The 21985-nt window shown below is 45.9% G+C and overlaps 1 protein-coding gene across 5 annotated transcripts in view; it reads right to left on the bottom strand.

The window, feature by feature from the left end:
* Positions 1–21985, bottom strand: part of LOC111938072 (uncharacterized) — a 60498-nt gene that overhangs the window by 26774 nt on the left and 11739 nt on the right. Inside the window, exon 2 of one of the 5 annotated variants that reach the window (XR_015276948.1) lies at positions 10101–10189. The exons of 3 other annotated variants lie outside the window; for them this stretch is intronic. The gene's annotated coding sequence lies outside the window, so the exon portion shown is untranslated. Of the gene's footprint in view, positions 1–10100; positions 10190–14649; positions 14767–21985 lie in introns of those variants that run through there. One more of the 5 variants, XR_015276949.1, reaches the window with a different exon arrangement.

Below are 21985 nucleotides of genomic sequence, written 5' to 3'. Positions count from 1 at the left end.
CCTGCTCAGGTCAGGGGGAAACATCGGGATACAGCCCATTCCTTGGATCAGCGCCCTGTCTGCCCTGCCCTGCTCACAGACATCTAGCTGCACCCCAAAATCTCAGTGCTCCGCGCCCTCAGGCCGCGGGGGCAGTGCACAGCGGGTCACAGGGGCACGGCTGCCTCCGGAGCACCGAGAAATATCCGGGGCCATTGGCTCGGTGCCACGGCAGCAGCTCGGCATTTGAGCTGTGGGTGTGGGTGCCAGCCCCGGGCTGGGCCGTGCTCCTGGGCCGGGCTCAGGCCCGGGCTCAGGCCCGGCAGCCCGGCAGGGCAGGCCTCGCTCCGTGCTCAGGGCACACACCGAATTCAGGCAGGGCAGGGTGGAGGGGAGCCGAGGTGCTGCCTGCCAGCCGTGCCCGCACTGCACCTGATGCTCCCAAGTGTTCTTCACTTCAGCACATTTAACACAGTGTTCCCATTGCAGCAGCCAAACTGATATCACTGGAGGCAAGACCTGAATCAGATCCTGAAAAAATCAGCTATTTAAATGCACCATAGCTGCTGCGCTCTCGGCAGCAGCGAGACCGCAAGACACACAATTTGGAAGCCGAGGAACAATGAGGGAAGTTTGGTGGTTTTACAAAATCACCGAATGGGAAAAGAGAGCAGTTGGGTGCAAATGAGGCGTGTGGTCCCTCAGGTCACGACTGGTGAAGACACGACAATGTCAAAGGCTTGTGCAGCCTGGGACACGGAGCAGGGCAGGGGTGAGGCTGTTCTCTGCCCCGAGGAAAGGAGCAGATGAAGGGGAGGGACTGGAAAACCCCCCAAAACCCCTTGGGGCAGGGGGAGTCCTACAGCCCCAAGCGCTGCTCCCTGCCCAGACTGTCCCAAGGTCACTGCAGCCCTGCACCTGCAAATCCCTTCCCCAGCCCTGGAGCTGCAGGAGCGGAGTATCCAACACCACGGGGTTGTTGGGCCTGTGCTGTCGTGAGCTTCTCTGCTGCAATTTGGCTTTTAATTGTTTTATTATTATAAATAATAATTTTGCAACACTTTGGTTTCAGGACACTGCAAGTCCTTCTGTAAATCTGGGTGAAGGAGCTGAGCTTTTGCTTCAACCCATCTGGGAGTAAAACACCCCAGGAAGGTTGGATTGCAGGGACTGCAGAGCCCTGGTGCCAGCAGCCAGTGCCTGTCTCCAAAAGACTGAGCAGTTTGTGACAGGGGTCCAGGGTAAGGGACAAGTCATTCCTTGTTGGAAATATCCAGCTGTAGCAGCTGCCCTTTAGGCAGAAGCTGATGAGAGCTTGGTGCAAACTCATCTCCTGAGAGCACCATTAATGCCCATTTTGTTTCAAGAGGAGGGTGACCCAGGCAAGGGTTAATCGAGGCTGTGCTGTGCACCTGGCACACTTTCACTGCCTCTGCAGCACAGTGGGTGCAGATATATCTATATATATCTTATAGAGAGATATTTATTTATCTATGGCATGCGGGCTGGGGAGCAGACAGGCTCTCCTCTCACCATGGTGGGGTGTGGAATGCCACACGAATTCTCTCTGTCATTGCTCTGGAAGTCTTGGCAAGCCCAGGGGAGCCTGCAGCCCATCAGCTCTGTATCACTGTGTACCACCGAGGGAGATCTCTGCAGGGTTTTGGGACACCCTGGAGCAGGCATCACCCACACAGTCACATCTTCCCCCACACCCCAGGGACAGCTGAGTGCTCAGAACCTCCTGAGCTTTACCTGCTGGATCCTGGGCTTGCTGTGAGACCTTTCAGTTCCATTTAGAAGAGCTTTATTGGCTTTTTCTTTTGGAATTTTAATGCCCCAACATCCTGGTTTGTAAGAAAGAACTGGAGGATCAGCCAGGTCACAGCCATCAGAGACACAGGGCTGAACTTCTGCTTTGGCTGCTTTTGGCTGTGTTGTTTGTTTGCTTGCATGGATTATCATCTTTCCTGCCTGTATTGTACCACTGACAATAAATTCAAAGCAACCAGGGGCCAAATTTTTGAAGAGGTTTCCCTAAGGGAATGTCAATTACCTTTCCCTTCCAGCACTGCAAATGTCCTCTGGCACTTAAAAATCACAGCTTTATTGTGAGAAATGCAGCAACTTGCTCTAATTATTCGTGCTGCACTCTAAGGCAAGCAAAAAGGTAATAAAAGTATTTAGTAGGCAAACTTGAAAAGGCAAGGGGTTGGTGTCTCTGGGCATGGAGAAGTACAACCCCAAACAAAAGCAGTCTATCCAATGGTTTGTGTATGAAAATGTGGAAGGAGTGGAAGAGCATTGTACGCTAATTCTGGAGGTCTCATTTTGGGTGGAATTTCCACTGGAGGCAGCTTGTATTGCTTTTGCTGCTGGGAATCTGGTTAGACAAAATGCTGATGGAACTGGGTGAGTATTTCTGCCCCTTCCCAGCACATCTGAGGCCACTGAGACCCCTGTGCTTGTGGATGTGACACCACTGGCTTTGGAAGGAGAAACTCAAGACCCTTTGGGTCCTGAAGAGGATGGAGAAGAGCCTTCCCTCCCCTGATTTGACATCACCACAGGGACCAAGAGATCCCCCTGGTGCTGGAAACTCTGGGAATCCTTTGTGGAGGAACTGTCCTACTCTACCTTTGGGGGAGTATGTTCCCTTCCTCGCACTTGTCCTCTGGGTGCTTTGTCTCACTCCATCCCCACTCCTTCCTTTCCCCAGATTTTTCCTCATGGGCTGCCTGGCTCCTTCCACATTTAGATGCCAGTCTGTCCTTGCTCATTGTTATTCTCCACCCATCTCCTTAGCTCAGCCTAGTTTCAAACTGCTTTGTCAAGGTGCCAGGATCCCCTGGTGGAGGTGAAGGTTGTCACATCAATGCCACAAATGCATCCCAGAGGATGAGCATCTCTGCACATCTTGTGCCTGGAGAGAGGGACCAGGGGCTCAGAGGTGCTGAGGACCCTCCCTGCAGCAGCACTTCCAGATTTGCAGCCCCGCCTCAGCTGCCAGCTTTACTCCAGCCCTTGGCTTTCCCCTGGGCTCACCAGCCCAGCTATGAGTGCTGTAGTGTTTGGGAACCAGCAGGCTTAATTATCTTTTAAACCTCATTATGCTCTTTCCTATGATCTCCTCTTTGTTCTTCCTTCCAACCCTCTGTGTCTGCGGGCGGTGGAGAGCTCTGCCTCTCCCTACAGTTCCTCACAGCACCACCACGTTCCCAGACAATGTGCGCATGGAATTTTCATCTAAATCACCCCAAAAGCAGTGGCAAAATCCGAGGTTCATCATGCTGAATCACAACCAGACCACAAGCAGTGGCAGCAGCTCAAGAAGATGCAAATGCCTTTGTAGAAATGCCAGGAACATGCCCCGTTGCTGACAAGGGCTTCCCAGGGATTTCCAGCCTCATCCCACGGGAGAAAAATGTGCTATCCTCCTGGGACAGAGTCTGTCTTTGTGTTACATATCATTTGTAAGCAAAATAACCCTGTTTGTCCTAGACCAGCTTGTTCTGGAGGCTCCAAAATTAGGTGTCATTACCAGGTGTTATTACTCTGCGGGCATAAAGTTGTACCTAGCGAGCAGCCCAGCGAGCTGCAGAAAGATGAGGAGGATAATTTGATTCCATCTTTGGAAATGTCAGACTTTATGGGTGAATAAAATACATTCCATTTTCTTCTGTTTATCAATATTGGGCGAAAACAGACTAGAAATTGCTTATAAATGGGGAGGGTTGAGAATAAGGCAATCTATTTGTTACCCCTTGCAGATGCACAGCCCTGCCACAGCCACTTCTGTACTGTGTGAAAGACCCACATAAAGCAGCAAAACAAGGCACAGATGGAAGGAAGAGTAACCCTTGCTGCCTTTCCATTTACAGCACTCATGGCACAAGCAGGTCCAGGTCCTGCAGCTGACAATCGTGGTCACACAAAATAAAATGTTCACAAAGCCACTGCAAATTCTTGGCTTTGAAGGGGAATTTGAAGAACCCTGTAAGGATATGCTCACCTGAGCTCTGAGCCAAAGGCAAAGCAGAGACCTGGGGCTGGATAAAGATAGCTCTGTGCCCTAAAGAGCAGATGAGCCCAAGGCCAAAGCAAGAGGGGCCAGATGGGGCTGGTCCAGGGAAACACCAGGATCAGGTTTGTTGTGTGCTTGAATTACCCAAACCAGGTCAAAATCTGGGCACACAGAAAAGATCCAGCCCCTGAGAGCACCGTAATGGTAAAGGGAGGGGTTTCAGGGGAGAGAATAGAACAGCATTGAATGAACTTTTCAGACAAATTATACCTAAAGAGGAATGAAACATTATAGTTTCAATTACCGCTGTGCCCAGCCACGCAGGTAGTAATTCAAACAAGAAACAATTGCTGGATTGTCACCCTCAAATCAGACACATACCATTTAATTCCATTTACTGAAGGTTCACTGACTGTATTTTGAATCAAATACAGCCATTAATGTGCAAAGATCTGAAAAATGCATGTGTCCCTTTAACAAATGTGACAGCGAGACTGTAATTCCTGTAAAATCTGTTTTCTTCAGGTTGGGCTGCTCCTATTGCCATTAGTTATACAGATATTACTTATTAAAAGTTTCACTATGCCAAGCTACATCTTTCTGAACTGGCTTGCACCTTTTTGTTCAGGGCACGTGAAAAGCACGGTCAAATCCAGCCTTGTATTCCATCACCCAAACTTAGCAAATTGATTCGATTGCAGAAAAAGCCACTTTCATTAAAACAATTAAACCCTTACTATTATTGCCGTTCCAGCACAAATATAAATCATGGGTTACGGGAACTAAAAGCTTTCAGATGGAATTGCTCTAACACCTGCCTCATGCAGCAGGCACAGGAAGGGGGATGTGTGCCCAGCTTCTTTGGGGCAGCGCTGCTGCCTAAATAAAACCCTCTCATATCCAGAAAGTGAATTTTATTGTGCTGCCCTGCTGAGCTCTGGCAGAGAGGCAGCGTCTGACTGTGAGCAAAGCAGCTCCCAGCGCTTGGGATGGGATTTTGGAGCTGGCACCTCTCCCCAGGTGATGCCTTGTCCCCAGCAGGGCTGTCACAGGGTGCGTGTGGCCCTGGCTGGGTTTTGCATCATTCAAACCCTGCTCAATGGCTGAGGTGATGTCTCCCTCATCCAAGAAACAATTCCATGAGTGGAAGTGTCCTGTTGAGTGTGATACAGGGGAATGGGCTTGACACAAAGCTTGGGGGTTGTCTGGAGTCCTTTTCCCTTTTGAAATAATACCTGCACATATTCCCCATGTCAGCACTGTCACACATTCTCCGTGGGGTCACAGAGTGTGTTGCCTAATAAAACCAGACCTTTCCATTAAACTCAACTCGCCCTTCTGCTCTGGCAGAGGATGCATCAAAGGGCAGATCGTTTAAATATTTCACTGGTTACTGTGTGGGTCATCAGAACTAGATACATGTAATTTCAAAGGCTTTTCTACTCCTGCTCCTCACATCATTCCAGGTCACACTTCCCTACAGGTGCTTGCTGTTGACTCAAGGACACTTCCAGGCAGCAGAATATCAATGGGGCAGGGATGGACAGGCCAGCTCATCCTACACATTTTAAATTGCTTAAAAAGGCACAGAAGCCTTCTCACAAAGAGAGTCGGTGGCAGGGACTGAAGTCAGTGCTCAGCATGTGGCTTAGACAAACAGAGTGGTCATTAGTGACTGTTCTCATTGTCACACCGGTGCAGACTGTTAATTCAGCACAAGAGTCATTAAAAGCAAGCCTCAGTGGAGAGAGAGGTTTTTGCAAATGCCAGATGACTTGGCAAAAAGTGAAGAAGACCCTCAATATCCTGCACTGCTCTGCTTGTAAATTCAGAGCAAAAACTCCCAGGAATTTGCTGGCGACACTAATTATTTTCTTACGCTGAAAGCTGTTAAAGCCCAACCCAGCTTTCCCTCACCCCATAACCAAGATAAGCTCACTGGTCATTCCATGGGTCCCTCTCTTCCAGAAGAGTGTCACTACTTCCAATGCTCTCCCCCTGACTTTGTTTCTGGGTTGATAGGGTGGGATCAGCCTTGCACTGATTGATGGCTTTGGCACAAGGTTTGGGGATTATCCGTGGGCACTATCCCAGCCTTCCCCAGCCCTGCTCCAGCCCCAGGGCTTTCATTGCCTCTGAGCTCACGATGGAAGAGCAGCATCCACTCTGCTGAATGGGTGTCCCTCCCTTAGAGTTCCTCCTACCAGGTGCTTTTAATTTATTTGTATTTCCAGCAGCAATAATTAAGTTATCAATTTTGTGCTCTTTTGGGCCAGAAGCAGATATCAGAGAGCTATTTTATACACCTAATTATGGATTATTTCCCATAGCTATAAAACCATGGAGAGACAGATCCAGAAAATATGTTGTGAGGTGATCTGTGTCCTCTTCATCTCTGCTGGCTTCTCCCTATTGCTTCCTCAAACTCCAGGCTGAATGCCCTCCAGACAAAACAGTTGTCAAAAGCAAGGGATACCTATTTCCCCACAGGACAAAATCTCTTCCCACCCCAGTAGAGAGCTGCTTAAAATTAAATTCAGCTTTTACTGAAATGATCTGTTTAAACCTTTAGCACCTCGTTGAGTCAGGCTGAGATTTATCCCATTTCTGTGCAATTTGGCTATAATCTGACTCATAATGGTGACCCAGGGTCCTGCTGAGGAGTGAAGAATTTGATTTCCTTTCCCACTAATGGTTTTTTGGGGGGGTTGAACGGGATGATGCTTAAGGTCCTTTCCAACCCATTCTGTGATTCTATGAATTGGATGTGGCCCTTCACATCCCCCCTTAGCTCTCCACTCCCCCGGTCCAGGATTTTCTGCTGCATCCATCCCAGGCAGGTCTGAGCTGCCTGGAGCACGCTGCAGTGCAGAGCCAGTGCTAAAGTCCAGCAGATCCTATTTTATATTTACAGAAAGAGACGGGAATCATCTGTGAGTCGGGATTAGGTTTCTGGTGGTGACATGAAGAGGCCATCCAAGATGTATGACCCAGCAAATGTACTGTAATGCACACATCACATTTGTTCTCTGAGTAAGTAGATATTGTCTAGGGTATATTACAGCTGTGCTTTGGTGTTTAATTTAATGTGAGTGAACTGCCTTAATTTCTCTAAATTGTAGTAATAAACATAATGCTAACAGTGATATTGCTAATAATTTATTTTGCAAGTGATTAATCAACAATGAACTATTTTAATTACCTGTTCGGAAATGCCAAATTCTAAATTAATTATGTGTCATTATATGAATTCACATGTATAAATATATACACTTATATATGAATTCCAAGGCTGATTAAAATGAATAAACCATCAGATTCGGTGAATTCATAGAGCTGAGAGAGGATGTCTCTCCCCTGCTCTTCTGCCTTTTTGCATTTCATCCTCAACACAAAGAGAATCTCATTCCAGTGCTTTATGCAAGTCGTTTGTGGTCCTAAAAAAGATATTACCTGGAGAAAGTAGCAAATCCCCTGGATCCCACACTGGAAAGAGCAGTGTCGAGGCCAGGGGTGTGGGAAGTGGGAGCAGGGGTGGAGGCTGCTGCATTTCCGTCTGTGGGAAATGCAGTGTGATCTCTGCCAGACCTTGGAACTCCCTGGAAATAAACCCCAGAGGGAACTGGAATGGGGGAGAAGGAGGTGATTCCCTGCCCTCAGTTGTTACCAACAATTTTGGAGGGAGTTCAGGGATTCAGTTGAGAGATTTGGGGCACAACCAAAGAGTTTTCCTTTTCACCTGGGAGGGGGCTGCATCTAGAGATGCTGCACAGCACAAAGCTGGCAGTGTGGGGTATTCAGCAGTGGAAACTACCCAGGGGCCCCAGAATGAGGCTGGGCAGAAAGAAGACACCATCCCTTTGCAGTAAGACTCAAGCCCACTGCTCATGGCCAAGAGGCCCCCAGGCATCCTGCACTGGCCCAGCAGCAGCAGCAGTGGTCCCCAGGGCGTTAGTGGCCCCTGTGGCACAGAGGGACAGAGGAGGGTATCTCTAATTTAGAGGTGGGAGGCAAGGCAGTTCTAATGGTTTGTAGCACAGGCTTGAAAACCAGAATGATTAATGAGAGCAATGCATGGAGGAACCAGAATCTAAGTAATGAGACCTTTATTTGATACATAATACCACTGGGACCTTCTATAAAGAGAATACCAGGAGTAGGGCTAAGTTTTGCTGGCTTGGGAATGCATCAGGAAGGGAGAGAGTATTGCTGACTCTGCAGTCAAATGCTGGGGCTGTGCACAACGGGGCTGCAGTGCTGTTCAACGTGAGCCTGGCACATGTTAATTCAGTCATATATTTTCAAATGCTGGAAAGACACCCTGATTTAGTGTGCTGTGTGGATCTATGCAGAGTTGTGGGTGTAAAATGCAGTGTCCAGAGCTTGATTCCATCACCTCCTGGTTGAAGTGAAGCCGGGAGATGAAGAAGCCATTAGATACATATCAAGAACTTCCAGCCAAAAAATTACTTATGGTTTCAATTGAAGGAGAAGAAGTTGTAGAGAGTTTAGGTATGGATGTCAGAAACACAGCAGTTAACAGCAGAGATGTATGAGAGATTGGGAGGTGATAACTTAGATAAATTGGTGTCTCATCCATATTAAGGAGACAGCTCATCCTCAGTTGCTGCCGGATGACATGAACAGTGGAGCGTATATGGATACTAAAATACATTGGTCTTAAAGTTAAATCCCCAAGAACCATCAGAAATAAGTCTCAGAGGCCAAAGTGAAATTTGATGCACACTGCAAAAATATGCAGTCTGTCAGAGCATGTTGCTCCCTCCATATAACTTCCACCATTTGTGGGACAATTATAGGGAAAACAATACTGTGATCTGTAAAGCAGTTCCTGGAGTGGTTTTATTCACTAACTCAATGCTATGCATAATCATTGCCAGCAACATCTCCAGAGGTGTGTGCATAATAGAGAGACATCAAGTCAATGAGTCAAAACATCAGAAAATAAAATTCAGATGAACCTCACATTCAAAAATTATATTATCTGTCATTTAACACTGTCTGAAGACCTTCTTATTGAAATAATTCATCTAAACCAAAAGCTACCCCAGGCAGTAATACCATGTTGTGCTGCTGTGTTTAGGAGATACCAGGAACTGGGGTTTTCTGCACCTTGAGCTGGCTGCCATAGAAGGGGAGCTGGGGTTATAAGAGCTGTGGGATCTTCAAACTGAAGCATCCAAATGACTCCTAGAGGGGAAACCGAGGGCACTGGGAGGGTCTGCTCCTCTCCTGTACCCATGTCAAAGCTTGCTGATGTGAGGAGTGGCCCCCCAGCACCACCCATTTCCTTTGCTGTGTAGATGTGTACAATAATTTTCTTTTCAACAACCAAATTTGCCTCTAAAAGAGAGTTTGTATCCAAATGCAAACTTAATTTGCCCTCTCTGACATTCCACTTCACTGGATTAGATCCTTCATGCCTCCTGCTCCGAAACACCCATCGAGATAAGAAGTTATCCTTTTTGAAAAGCAGCCTTGGAAGACCTTTAACTCCCATAACTAAATTCTTATCGTGCTATTTTCCCAAAGCACCATGTACAGCATTGTCTCTGCACTGCAGCTTGAAAGGAACAATTCCCTGCAGATGCAGGCGCCCGCAGCCAGGAATATCTGCTCCGGGATGCTTTGGCAGGGATATCACAGCATGGGCCATAAGGCAAGGATGGATACATGCATATAGAAAATGGATATGTCCGTGTATGAGCTCACAGGTGCAGGAGGGAAGCGCCAGTGCTGGATAATGAGTCCGAGCTGCTCCAGGGTGTGAGAATGAGCAATGAGCATCTCTGCTGGAAGCAAAATCAGGAACTTGGGTGAGCTTTGCTACTTAGACAACAAATCACTGGGTGTGCTCAAGGATTCATTTTTCATTGGGAAACACCAGTGAAACGAGTACTTTGCTGCTTATCTCTTTATTGCTTATCAGTGCTTCTTTGCCCTTCATTTGTTGGAAAAGGCATGCTGCTTAAACGGGTTGAAGGGTGGATGCTGTGACAGAACTAAGCCACCTCTTTAATCCCAGAGGCTTCATCAAGGGTTCATTTTGCTCTCTGGGAAAACCTCTCTCTTCCCACATCCCTCGCCTCCCTCTCTCCGCCATCCGTCTGGGTTGCTTTGTCTGTATCTGAAGTCATGCTTGCCATCCTTTGAAGAGGTAGTCTCCTTTAAAAAATCAATAGTTAACATTGTCTTTAAATAGTCTGACATTTACCTTTACTGCAGTTTTCATTTCTTTCTGGGATTGCTGAGACATTAGTATTACCCATGTACATTCCTTATTTCTCTGCCTGTAGCCATGGACCAGGAGCTTTGCAGGGATGGCAATCCTGGTGGGGTAGCTCCCAGCCACAAAAAAGGAGACTTTTGCAAGATAATTGAGAGGACTGGAGCTTGCTAATACAAGCCTCTTTAATTTATGGAAGACATCAACTGAGAATAATTACAAGCAAAAGGGTATCGTAAATCCCTGAAGAAAATACATGCTGAATGCAGTTTTCCCAACAAGCAAATTTGAATGCTAGCCCAAAGGTCAAAATAAAAGACTGTGAGCTTTAACCTCCTGAGCCATCCACCTTTCCTATGGCTCTTGTCAGGAGCTTGTCTGGGGGTTCATTTAGAGAGCTGCCTGTTCAGAGCAGGGCCATTTGCAATCTGGGAAAGTTAAGCAAATTAGCAGAATTATTAGGTAAGAGGCAATTCTCCACAGCCTGCAAAGCAACCGCTTGTTAAATTAGCTCACACGGGAGAATTGCACTGATGGAATGATGGTTGCAGTGTTTGCAGAGGGAAGGCTGTGCAGGCATTTCCTTTGAAATCATGCTGCTGTACTCCAGCTAAAGAATAAAAAAGGAGAGTTTGTGCACATTCCCTAGGCAGGCTCCCTGCACAAATATACTGGAAGATGTCTTTGTCTTTTAAACACATTTCTTCTACCCAGTTCCTTCTGCAACAACAATAATAATATAAAAAAACTAATAAAAAATAAAAACCCAACCCCCTCAAACTATCTACTTCTAAAAATAGGGAGGGTTACAGGAGAACTGATGCCACCAGACCCCTGGAAGCAGGTGGCTCAATGCTCTCAGTCCCCTCTGGGACATGCAAGGACACCTGGGGTTTTGCAGCCTTGCTGTCCTGGGAAGACTGTGGGAATGTGGTTTTCAGCAGCAGAAGCAGAGTCCCCCAAGGAGACAAGGAGAGGATGTCTCACCCATGGTTTCTGATCTGTCAGTCTCATTTTTATATACTCTTTGGTTATTGATTTGGTATTTTTATGCCTTATATAGTGCACTTAGTACAGGAAAAAATGGATTCACCAAGTAAATGTGCTTTATTAGCAGGTCTCTGATGGAAAATTATGTCAGTTTTCCATTTAAAAGATGCATCAGATTAATTCACTCATGAATCAATCTGTCTATGCTTGAAAATCTACTCACACCCCACATTAAATCGTCTGGTGTGACACTGCAGGCTGGAGATCACAATGGAAGTTTTTAAATGATGAAAAGGTATTATTGTGAAGTTTTTAGCACTTCCAAGGCAGCTGGGAATGAAATGCTCATCCCCAAAATGAAGTGAGGATGTTACACCAGGCTTAGCTCCAGCTTCCCTCTCAGGAGATGAAGATACATCAGTTAAAGTCATTTGGTGTTTTTCTCTTTTTTTTCTTTCTTTCTTTTCCTGCTTCTTTCTGTGACTGACGGATGTCCCAGCTCAAAGGGTTGTCCCAGGTTTTGTCCTTCACAGGCTTTTTTTGGCTCACAGGGCCATGATCCTCGCCATGGAAAGATGGATTATGCCTGTACTTTCCAGGTGATCCACAAAAGGGGGACAGAAATTAATTCCTTTCCCTGTGCTGAGTAGAGGCTCAGGATCATTCATTATTTGTTCCTGAGTGAGTGCTGCACAGGGCCACCTCTTACTCCTGGCAGGATATCAGCTCATGCCTGGACACTGGAATATTTGGGAAACAGTTTCAAATCTCTCCCTCTCTCACTCTTTCCCCACTCCTGTCCCTCTGTGCAGGAGAAAGCAGAAATCATCTGTCAGGCATTGCACAAAATGATTTATAAGATGGGAGGGCAGAAGGAGCTGGAGGCAGATTTTATCAGAGATGCTAAGAGATGTGAAGTAACTATCCCACGTGGAATTGGGAAAGAGCCCTTGGTGTTGAGTTTCTTCAAGAGAAAGACTGGCCATGCTGTGCCCCATCACTCTCTTATTCAGCCCCCTGTAGCAGATGCTGCTTCTCCTCAGCCCCAGCTCTGTGGTGCAATCCCACCTTTCCGCCCCAGGGCTACATGAAGCATCTCAGTGCTTATTTCTGGTGTTGTAGAATAAAAGACAAGTGCTTAGAGCCAGCTGAGATCCCTGGGTGCACATGGGTATCACAAGCATAAGGCAAGAGCAGTTGAACATTAAAATAGGGAGTCTCTCTTGGAATCATTCAGGTTGGAAAAGACCCCTAAGATCATCAAGTCCAACCATTAAATATCCAGTATCCAATATCCATATCCAATCCAGGCAGGCCAATTGCATAATATCATTTACATGGAGCAGCGACAAGCTGTTTTCTGTTGTCCCTCTGCTTGCTGAACACCCCAAAATGAGGGATTTTGTTCCTTGTGAGGGAAAGGAGGACGTATCCACACCCTGGGCTGGGTGCTACTACAGCTCAGCACTGCTGCAGGAGCTGAGGTAATGCTTGAAGCCGCCAGGCTGCTATGCCCGGCCACGCGCCTGCTGTCTGGCCACGTCAGACACAAAGGGAAGGACGTCTGCTCCAACCTCAGCCAAAAAAGGGCACGTGGACATGGTTCATCTCCTGGCTGCAAACTGCTCAGGCCGTGCAGGCAGTCACCGTCGTTCAGCTCAGTGGGAAGGACGGTGAAGGAGCAGCGCGTAGGAGCTGAGGGATCTTTCCTCTGCTCTCGCTTGGGTGTGCAGGAGATCCCACCATCCAAGCCTTTCTTCCTTTGGAAAACATGTGCAGCACATCCCGCTGTTTGTGTTTCATCCAAACCAATGTCCTACGGCTATGATACGTGTGATTATGGCAGTCATTTTTAATTAGGGGTTGTGTCAATGTATTGACATTTTTATCGCTGATGGGGGAAGTTGAGGATATTCTCCTGCAGGTGAACTGCTCTCTTCGTGGTTCTCTGTCCCTCCAGCTGCACTGCTTGCTTATTGAAAAATGCAATGTTATTAAGCCCATTCTCTGTGCAAATTAATTAAGTAACTTGCACAACACCAAATCCAAGGAATGCCACCAAATTCCCTCCAACCTATGGTAAGATTTATAATCTTATCCTGAGTGCAATATTTATCATTAACAAAAGCCCTGGCAGGATATGAGAAACAGTGTGATGAAGAGAATGCATTCAATGTCTTGCTGGGAAGTGGAGTTAGACAGGAATGGCTCAAGGCACTCATTGCCCGCAGTGATAAACACCCTGCAGAAGATATTGTTCACCCAGAAAGAAAAGGGAAGGCAGATCATTACATTTATTGGTCATAGCTTTTCAAGAGTCAATAAAGACCTACTGGAAAAGACATGGTTAGCAGAAGGAATATATATATTTTTTTGTCTATCTCAGAAATACCTTTGGCCCAACAACTTTATATAACACCAATAGAAGATCTGACTTCTGCCTGATATGTCAGGATGAATCTTCCTCCTAGATGATGGTCCTGGTGTAGATGGTGCTCACATTGTACAGTTTTTAATGTCTTTAACCATCTTTAGCTTTGTATCCTGATAGCCCCTTCAGGCTATATGTCAATGCCATCTGGGAGGAAAGGAAGAGACTTCTGCTCACTCACTGCTGTAACGCAGATCTCTTGACTAAAATTGTGCTTCCATCACTTGACAAACTGTCAGCACAGAACAATTATCTGCCTGTTGGCTTGCTTGTCCTTCCTTTTCTCCCCTCTCAGAAATAAATAAATAAATAAATAAATAAATAAAAGGAAAACAGGTGAAAGAAAAGGATGCGCAGAAAAAAATTCCATGGACAGAATCCAGCTGATCTGATCACGGCACCTGAGACACTTAAGGATGTGACAAAGGCAGAAGTGGGTCCCCTCTTTGCCACTTCTTTTGCCACCTCCTCTTCCTATCCTTGACTGGCGAATGCTCTCAGGTCTTTGGGACAGAGAACGTGCCTGGTTTTGTCTCTCTTAAGTCCTGTACAAATACGGATATTAGAGTATTAGTGTATTTAGGCTGATGTGTTCAGCAGCTCTAGATTATGAATTGCTCCTCAAAATAACGTTTGCATTCGCCGACAAAGGTCCTTATTACAGAAGAGGGTCAAGCAAAAAGGATTATTCTTGCTAATTATTCGCTGTTATTTAATATTTGCACAAAAGGTTTGCAGGACTGAGTCCTCAGGATTGCCTTGTTTGAGAAGCTAATAGGGTTTCCAGGAAACCAGCAGTGTCTGGTGAGCCATCAGAGCAGCCTCTTAGAGGATATGGGGAACAATTAGATTTGATGTAGTTAAGGATGGTTGGCTAAAGGTTTCTAATGACTTAGCCAGGACCTGATCCTGGGATTTTCAAAGTCAGTGGTAAGACTTCCTCTCTTCCTGTGCTTTATGGGAAATTGACTGCAGCACATCCAGTTTTCAGACCATGGACAGGTTCAGGATCCGGGCACCTCCCGGCTGCAAAGGGCAGATATCAGCGAGCTCCAAATCCTGCTGTTGCCGCAGGAAGGATTTGGGAGAGCAGGGCTGAAACACAAATTGTTGAGAAGAATATTTACAATGTTTTGGCCCATGCCTTACTTTTGTTCCTACACATTATCAGTCCCTGGAGAGCTCCCCTGAAGTCTACCTGCTGCCTTCTTCTTAGGCCTGATATTTCCTTGACTAGACCATAATTGGCTGTATTGTTATAGAAATTCCATGCTAAGTGAACTGAATTTCTCATTCCATAAAGACATAATTAGGCAATAAAAACACAGACAGAAATCTTCAAGCATGGGTGCCTGAAGGTGGGATCTACATTTAGGCATTTAAATGCATGGCCCAACTTTTGGGATCCCTGTGTATTCATATGTCCTCTTGCTTCCAGAGAAGTGGAAGCTTCCCTGCAATTCAAGGTGGCTTTGGGGGCACCAAACTTCTTTAAGGAAAGAAAATTTTAACTTACATTCCCTAGTTCTGTTCGAGTTGCAATGCCGCCAGCTTCCCCATTTGACATTTTTTAGTAACTTAATTATCATTACCAAAGAAGAATGTTAATAATGGTGTTGTTTACATTGGATGCAGCCCTGGGGAACAAGAGAAAATAACCCAGATTGTGGGAGCAGGTGGGAGGAGCATGGTATTTTGGAAACCCAGGCCACAACCTGCTGGAAGCATCTGTTTCTACTCAACCTTTTCCTCTGGAGTTCCAACATCATTCACAGCCCTGCCAGCAATTAGGGACTTGTGCTGAGGATTTCCCTTCCCTTGTGCTTTCATCCCAAGGATGTTCAGGAATCTCAGGACCGGCAGTGGCAGCGTTGAGGTGGTTTGTGTGGACAGTGGTTTCTGCCTCAGCAGATGCCTTTGCTTGATTCTTCTGAGATGGGAGTTAGGAACTGGGATTGAGTAGTGCACAGAAACCAGCATGGGTAACTACAAAGCAATGAGGGCAGATCATGTGTCAAGAGGTGACTCGTGGTTACAGAAGTGGTGGCCACTTGGCTGTTTTGCCAAGGGCAGAGCTGTGCTGTGAGGCTTCAATTGGAAAGCAATGAGCACCCAAACTACCCATGGCTACAAACTGTCTCCATGCTAATACAGGGCTTTGTTGGAGCTGCTCCTTCTCCTCTGTTTGCAGGCAAAAACGTCAACAAATGCGTTTTGCATTCACTCAAGTCTTCTATCAGGCCAGGTCAAAGCCCTTTTGGGTGCATCATTGGGTGCTTAGAAAGATGATGCAATTGTGAAGATAAATAAATAAATTTAATTAATTAATTAAAATACAATCTGTAATTTCTTTTACATGTTCCAAAAAAAATCAGTTGGTGTCAAGAAGGAAAATGTGCCTGATCTGACTGAAGTATATGGGGAAAAAAAACATGTGTAGACTTCAGTAGGATATCGACATGGATGTTTAGGCACTGTTAAAGTGCAGAAAAATGAGCCAGCAGGATCGAGTAAGCACTATTTTCCTTTTAGCTGAGGAGAGGCAGTCCTGCAGTAACATTGCTCCTCATGTCTTTGCCTTTTAAATACCCAGTGATATAAATATTAGATGCGTGTTAAGCCTCAGATCCATCAAACGACTCCTTATCTTGAAGCACACGAATACTTTTGGCCCTAGTAAGAACACTTAAACGGTACCTAAAGGACCAGGGATGTGAAATGAAGTAAACCTAATTTCTAGCCTGTGAAAAGAGACAAATCTCTGCACACCCTCATGCCAGGGGTTAACTTGGGCCAGGTGTTGCTAAGAAGTAAAGACATGAAAAATCTCCCATCAGACTTTTGCATCCAAATGGCTCATTAAGGCTGCAATATTCATAGCTGGTGAGAGTCCTATAGATTTACGATGGCTAGGAAAGGATGACGCCCAGCTTACTTTCCCACCAATCATTATTACACGGGAAAGTGAGCGATTTTCTTTAACTCCATTAGCATAACATTAGTGCTTATAAGGACCAGACTGGGGTAGGGACTTTACAAGTCTTTTAGGCCAACAAAGTGAAACAGGGAGCTCTTTCTTAGGAGCACAGCTTTTATCTCATTAACAAGGAAACATTTGTTGGCTAGTGGATATTTGCAGTTTGGGGCAGTGAGGAAGCAGTTGTTATTCCCAACTCCTTCCCAGCTCTGGTAGCCCTGTAACAGTAATTTCTTCACTAGAGCTGCTGAAGGAGCATCTCGGCGCGTGGTACAAAACACAAGGAGGGAACTTCAGATCAAAACCTTTATTCTTCCTTGCAGCAGATGAAACACTGAGGCACGGGGCTCTGGGGTGGGCATGAGCAAACACATATGAAAATGCACAGCATTTGCAGTGGGGATACACTGGGTTACAGCTGAGATCAATGGAGGAGGGTGATAGAAATTATCAATCTTGAGCGGTCTCCGTTAGGCAGAATTGACTGGCAACCACATAATGACTCAGGCTCAGCCCACCAGTTTAGAGCCCGAGTGATAGATCTGTAGATGCCAATCATCATCATTTCCTTATCAGCAGTGTTCAAATGGCCATTTGTCTTCTGCCTGAGCCGCCCTGGTCAGGTCCAAGTGTTTCATCCTCCAAGGTGCGTCTGAGAGATCAATGCACAGCTACAGCTGGTTGAAGGGGACCAAATCCATTGAACAGTTGATTTGGTTCCATTTTACCAGCTTTAGCAAAGCATTTGGCCTCATGGGCTGTGGCAGCAGAGAAGAGAATTCCTCAGGGTCCTTTCTTTCCCAGCTGCCTGGACCTCTTCTGAACTTGCTGCCTGATGCCGCACTGGTTCAAATGGCTTCACTTTCAGGCAGTCAGGATTTATTTAAGCTTCTTAGAGGCTACGGCTGAAGAGCGGGTCTGAATTAAAGAGGCAGGTTGAACAGCAGTGGAATAGTCTGCAGCAGTAACCATCAGCCTGAAGCATTTTTAAACTTGATATTTGGCTCTGTCTGTTTTGAGAGCCACGTTGCTATTACTGTGTGGCATAAGTAAAGGCTATTGTTTTCATCCAGGTGCTTTAATTATCACCTCCTGCCTCCTTTTCTTTCAGCGTTTTATGGTGTGCTGTCCTCCTCCATGCCCTGTGTTTCGGTATCTGAAGTGACACCTAACACTCAGCAGCAGAGGTGTTGTCTACTACAACCAGCCCAGCCCACAGCCAAGGAACTCAGGCTGCAGAACTCTTCTCCCCTCAGGGCTCTCCTTGAAAAATGGGAGGGAAAAGGTTGGAACACCTGAAATCTTTTTTTAGAGGTTAGCAAACTTTGCTTCCCTACTGTGAAGCCTCCTGTGTTTTCTCATCTGGCATCAAAATCAGCATTTTCAGGAGGTTTAAGACCTGCTCAAGCAATGGTTGTATTTGCCATCACCAGAAACCAACAGGAAAGTGGTGGAAAGGAAACAAAAGGGAGGAATGAATGGGGGGGAATAAAAAAAAAGCTTTTCTTTCTTGCAATCTCATAATCTGGCAATTTGTCCCCAAAGGGGGAAAGCGAATCCATGCTATACCACTGCTGTCCAAGTGACTCCTGTGATGGTTCACATCTCAGCACTGGGGTGTTGATTTCTCCTGGAGAGCCCTGCAGCATGAACACCCCACTGCTAAAAATAACCCGGTAAATCAAATTTAAAAATCACAGCAGCTCCGATCATTTCTGCAGTGGGAGCCAATAAAGTCAGGCCTTTCCTTCTTAACCCGGAGCCACGCGCAGATATTGCACATTGCCATGTGCATAACCTATTTAAAGAATTTATATGCGTCATAAGGCAAAGGTGACTTTTCCCCCCCTCTCCCTCGCAGCCCACCATGCTGCAAGATGATACCAGGGAAAAGCACCTGTGCTTGGAACCTCTGCACGCAGAAATATTGCAAGTGGGCCAGCATTTTATCTCCCGAAGAATTACAGGCTTCGCATTGTCACGGTAAGCACTGCAGATCACTTAACTGCCCAAACCCGTTACTCTAAGCTGCCTATAAATAAATGGAGAGAGAGAAGGAGAGAGAAAGGGAGAGAGAATAGTTTTTTTTTAAAAGAGCTCTATAATTAATTTAATCAAGTTATCTCGAGGTATCTTTTCAAGAGACAATCAAGACAAGAAACTAAATGGAAACTTAGACAGTGAAGGCCTGGAAGTATCAAATTCATCCTTTGGTAACTTACTGGAGGCAAAGGAAAGTAATTATTTACTGATGATTGGGTACAGGTGGAAGTGCCATTAGCCACCGAGGCTGTACAGAGCTAAACCCTGATGGGCACGTGGATTTTGGGACAGAGTGCATCAAACTGCCTGAGCATCACCACCTCAAACACAATCCACTCCCCAGGCATGTCTGCACTGTCCCAGCCCTCTTGATTTGGGGTCAGTCCTTTGAAAGCAGGACTGTGGGAGAGAGATGTGGGGTTACACTGAGCATCTTCTGCTGGGGACCAGAGCTGTTCCCACTCCCCCCTGCTTTGCTTCAGGGAGTGCCTTGGAACATATTTGAAATCAATGTGAGTCGGCGTGGATGTTCTATAACATTTTGTTTAAATTCTCTGCAGTGAGTTATGGGTAAGGTTTTCCTTTTTAGAAAATTAGGTTTTCTCTTCTAGATGCCATTAATCAAAACTAATGCTGTCTCTCTGGTGGTGAGGCTTTCCCAGCAGCTGAGAAAGAGCAGCCCACATTATAAAGCTGGAGAGGGCTGCAACCTACAGGGACTTGTAGCCTGCCAGCAGGGAGGGCCCAGGTCTCTGCCAGGCTGGGCTCTGGGGCTGTACCAGCCACTCTAACAAGATGGATTACAGATGCGGTCAGAGGTCTGAGCTGTGCTGAAGCCCCTGGTCTCTCCAGTGAGGCAATGCTCATTTCCAAATGTCTGTGGGCCCCCTCCACTATGAAACAGGAGGGACAGGGTTCACCTCTCCCTGCTGGGCGCTGCCAGATTCAACAGGCAGGATCTGGCAGCAGAGTTTGCCAATCCTAGCAGCCAGGCAGGGATCGGTGCTGCTCTCCCCTCCTGCCTGTGCCAATGCTGCAAGTGCAGCCTGCAACAGGCCCAAAACCAGGCCCAAACCAGGCCCAAAACCTCAACCTCCAGCATGGTCAGATCTGTGTCCAAAGCAAAGTCAGGTCTAATCATCTTCTCATTAAATTGGGTCTTGCAGTAGAAAGGTGTGGAAGGAGCAGGTGCTGGTGCCTCCCTGCACATGGCCCTGCTCCTGCCCCTGCCTTCCCGAGCCGGGCACAGCCTACAGGAGCTGTGGGATGGCACTGGAGAGCCATGGGCAGCTGAGTGAGAGCCAGGGGATAGAGGTGAATCAAAGGCCAAATAGCAGAACAAACACACACCTGGCTTTTCCCTCTCTGGTGTGGTGCCTGTGCCTGGCTGCAGGCTGTGCTGCCCATGGTTATATCCAGGAAAATGGGCAAAAGCCCCCAGTGCTGTGGCAGAAGGACCAGTAGTACCCAACACGAGATTCTCCTCTATTGCAGATCTTTCCACTTCAGCCTCAATATTCTAATAAAGACGTGTTATAGACAGTACAGAAAAGCCGAAGAATTTATCAGCATTTGTCGATATTCCTAATGAAGCAGAAGATTCAACATGCAATGGAATTAGCCTACAACGAACCCTTGCATGGGGCCCATCCTTCTGAGTCCAGAAATCTCCTGCCTATTCCAGTCCAATACACTTTTGAGAAATGAGGAGCCCTCCAATCCATTATCATTATAAGCTAAAAGGCCAAATGAGACAAAGTACTGTTGCTCTTCATCTGAATAAACAAATCATTTTTAGATCAAATGCATGAACAATTTATCATTCTAAAATCCAATCAAAAGGAAAAAACAACAATACAGAACATTGATTTCCTACAGCTTTATCTTAATGAAGTGCACATTCCCTTTTGTAATTAGCTTTGGAAGGTTTTTTTTTCCCCTTTCCCAAAGCTAATGTGTTATTTGATTTCCATCCAAACATTACTAAATTGGAGGAAATTTCCTCAAAATGAAGTGGCTTTTGATAATACAGGAAAATGTCTACTCTCTCACATTGCTATTTTTTCCCCCAAACAGCCATACTTATACTGCAGATGATTCAACTTTTATTGCATGGTGTCTTTGCAAGGATGTTTAAATCAATGCCATAGTTGCAGGATTCTGCCCAATGTGCCATTTGTAAACCAGAAAATACAAGCTCGCTGCTTTTATCCTTTTTCTTACAGACATCAAATATTAATTGAACTGATATTATTACAGGGAAAAAGTAGACTGTGTTTTATTAACATTTCTAAAATTAAAGATGTTCAACCCAAAAAGTAGACTCCAGACAAGGCTCAAGAGCCTTCTGCTTGGATTTTATTTGACTTAATTAAAAAGCATTCAGTTCCTTTGTGCACTAAAGCAGTTGCTGACATTGCAGTAGCCACTCAGTCTTTCAAACCCAAACTATTACCTGAACTTAATAAAGTGTCTATTTAATTTATACACCCTCATGAACTCACCTGTCTCCAACAAACACAACGTGGTTCTTGCTAATGAGCAGCAAAGGCAGCAACTTGACAGCAAACTCACCAGCACCCCGGGGTAACTCAGCTGCCCCAAAACATTATTTCCATCTCCTTTAATCTGCCTTCTCCACCACTATTGCTGTTATCCAATATCCCTGAGCCAGCGATCCCCATGCATTGCTGGAAATGCTCTTTGCCAGGCCACCTCTCCCTTCCTCCCCTAAATCTCTCCTTTAAATCTTCTCTTCTTTAAATGGTGCTGACCAGAGGACTGTTGCTTTCACCCTGCTTCAATGAGCACTTGCTGAAATGAAATGGCTAATTTGATAGTCTGGTTCTATTTGGGTGTATTGCCAAGGTACCTGGCAATACCTGTGACAGGGAATAACATCCCAAACCTTATCATCTTATCACTTATCATAAGTTATCACCTTATTCCTTGGTTATACAGAGCATCTTAAGTGACCTTATCTCTGTCTTAACCCAAATTTTGGTCCTCTTGTAAAAATAGCAGTCAGGGATGGACCTGCTCTGTTCTGACAATGCAGAGCATTGTTACCTGGAGGGAGCTGGCTCCGTGTGGGATCAAGATGGTCCCTCCAAAGCTCTTTTCCCGAAGCACAAGGCTCTGAGCAGGTCTCTGGGAGCTGCACCTCCTGAAACTGGCTGTGGAAATAGTTGTGGAGTTGGATTTTTTTGTTTTGCTACTCACACTTTCAAAAGAGAACAAAGCCTAATACAGTTTGTGCATTTTATGGACCTAACAATTAAACAGGTTTTAAAA

Source organism: Cyanistes caeruleus, chromosome 16 (genome assembly GCF_971803275.1).
Source record: "Cyanistes caeruleus chromosome 16, bCyaCae1.hap1.1, whole genome shotgun sequence".
NCBI classification, from domain to species: domain Eukaryota; kingdom Metazoa; phylum Chordata; class Aves; order Passeriformes; family Paridae; genus Cyanistes; species Cyanistes caeruleus.
This window is presented reverse-complemented; position numbering and strand designations above follow the sequence as displayed.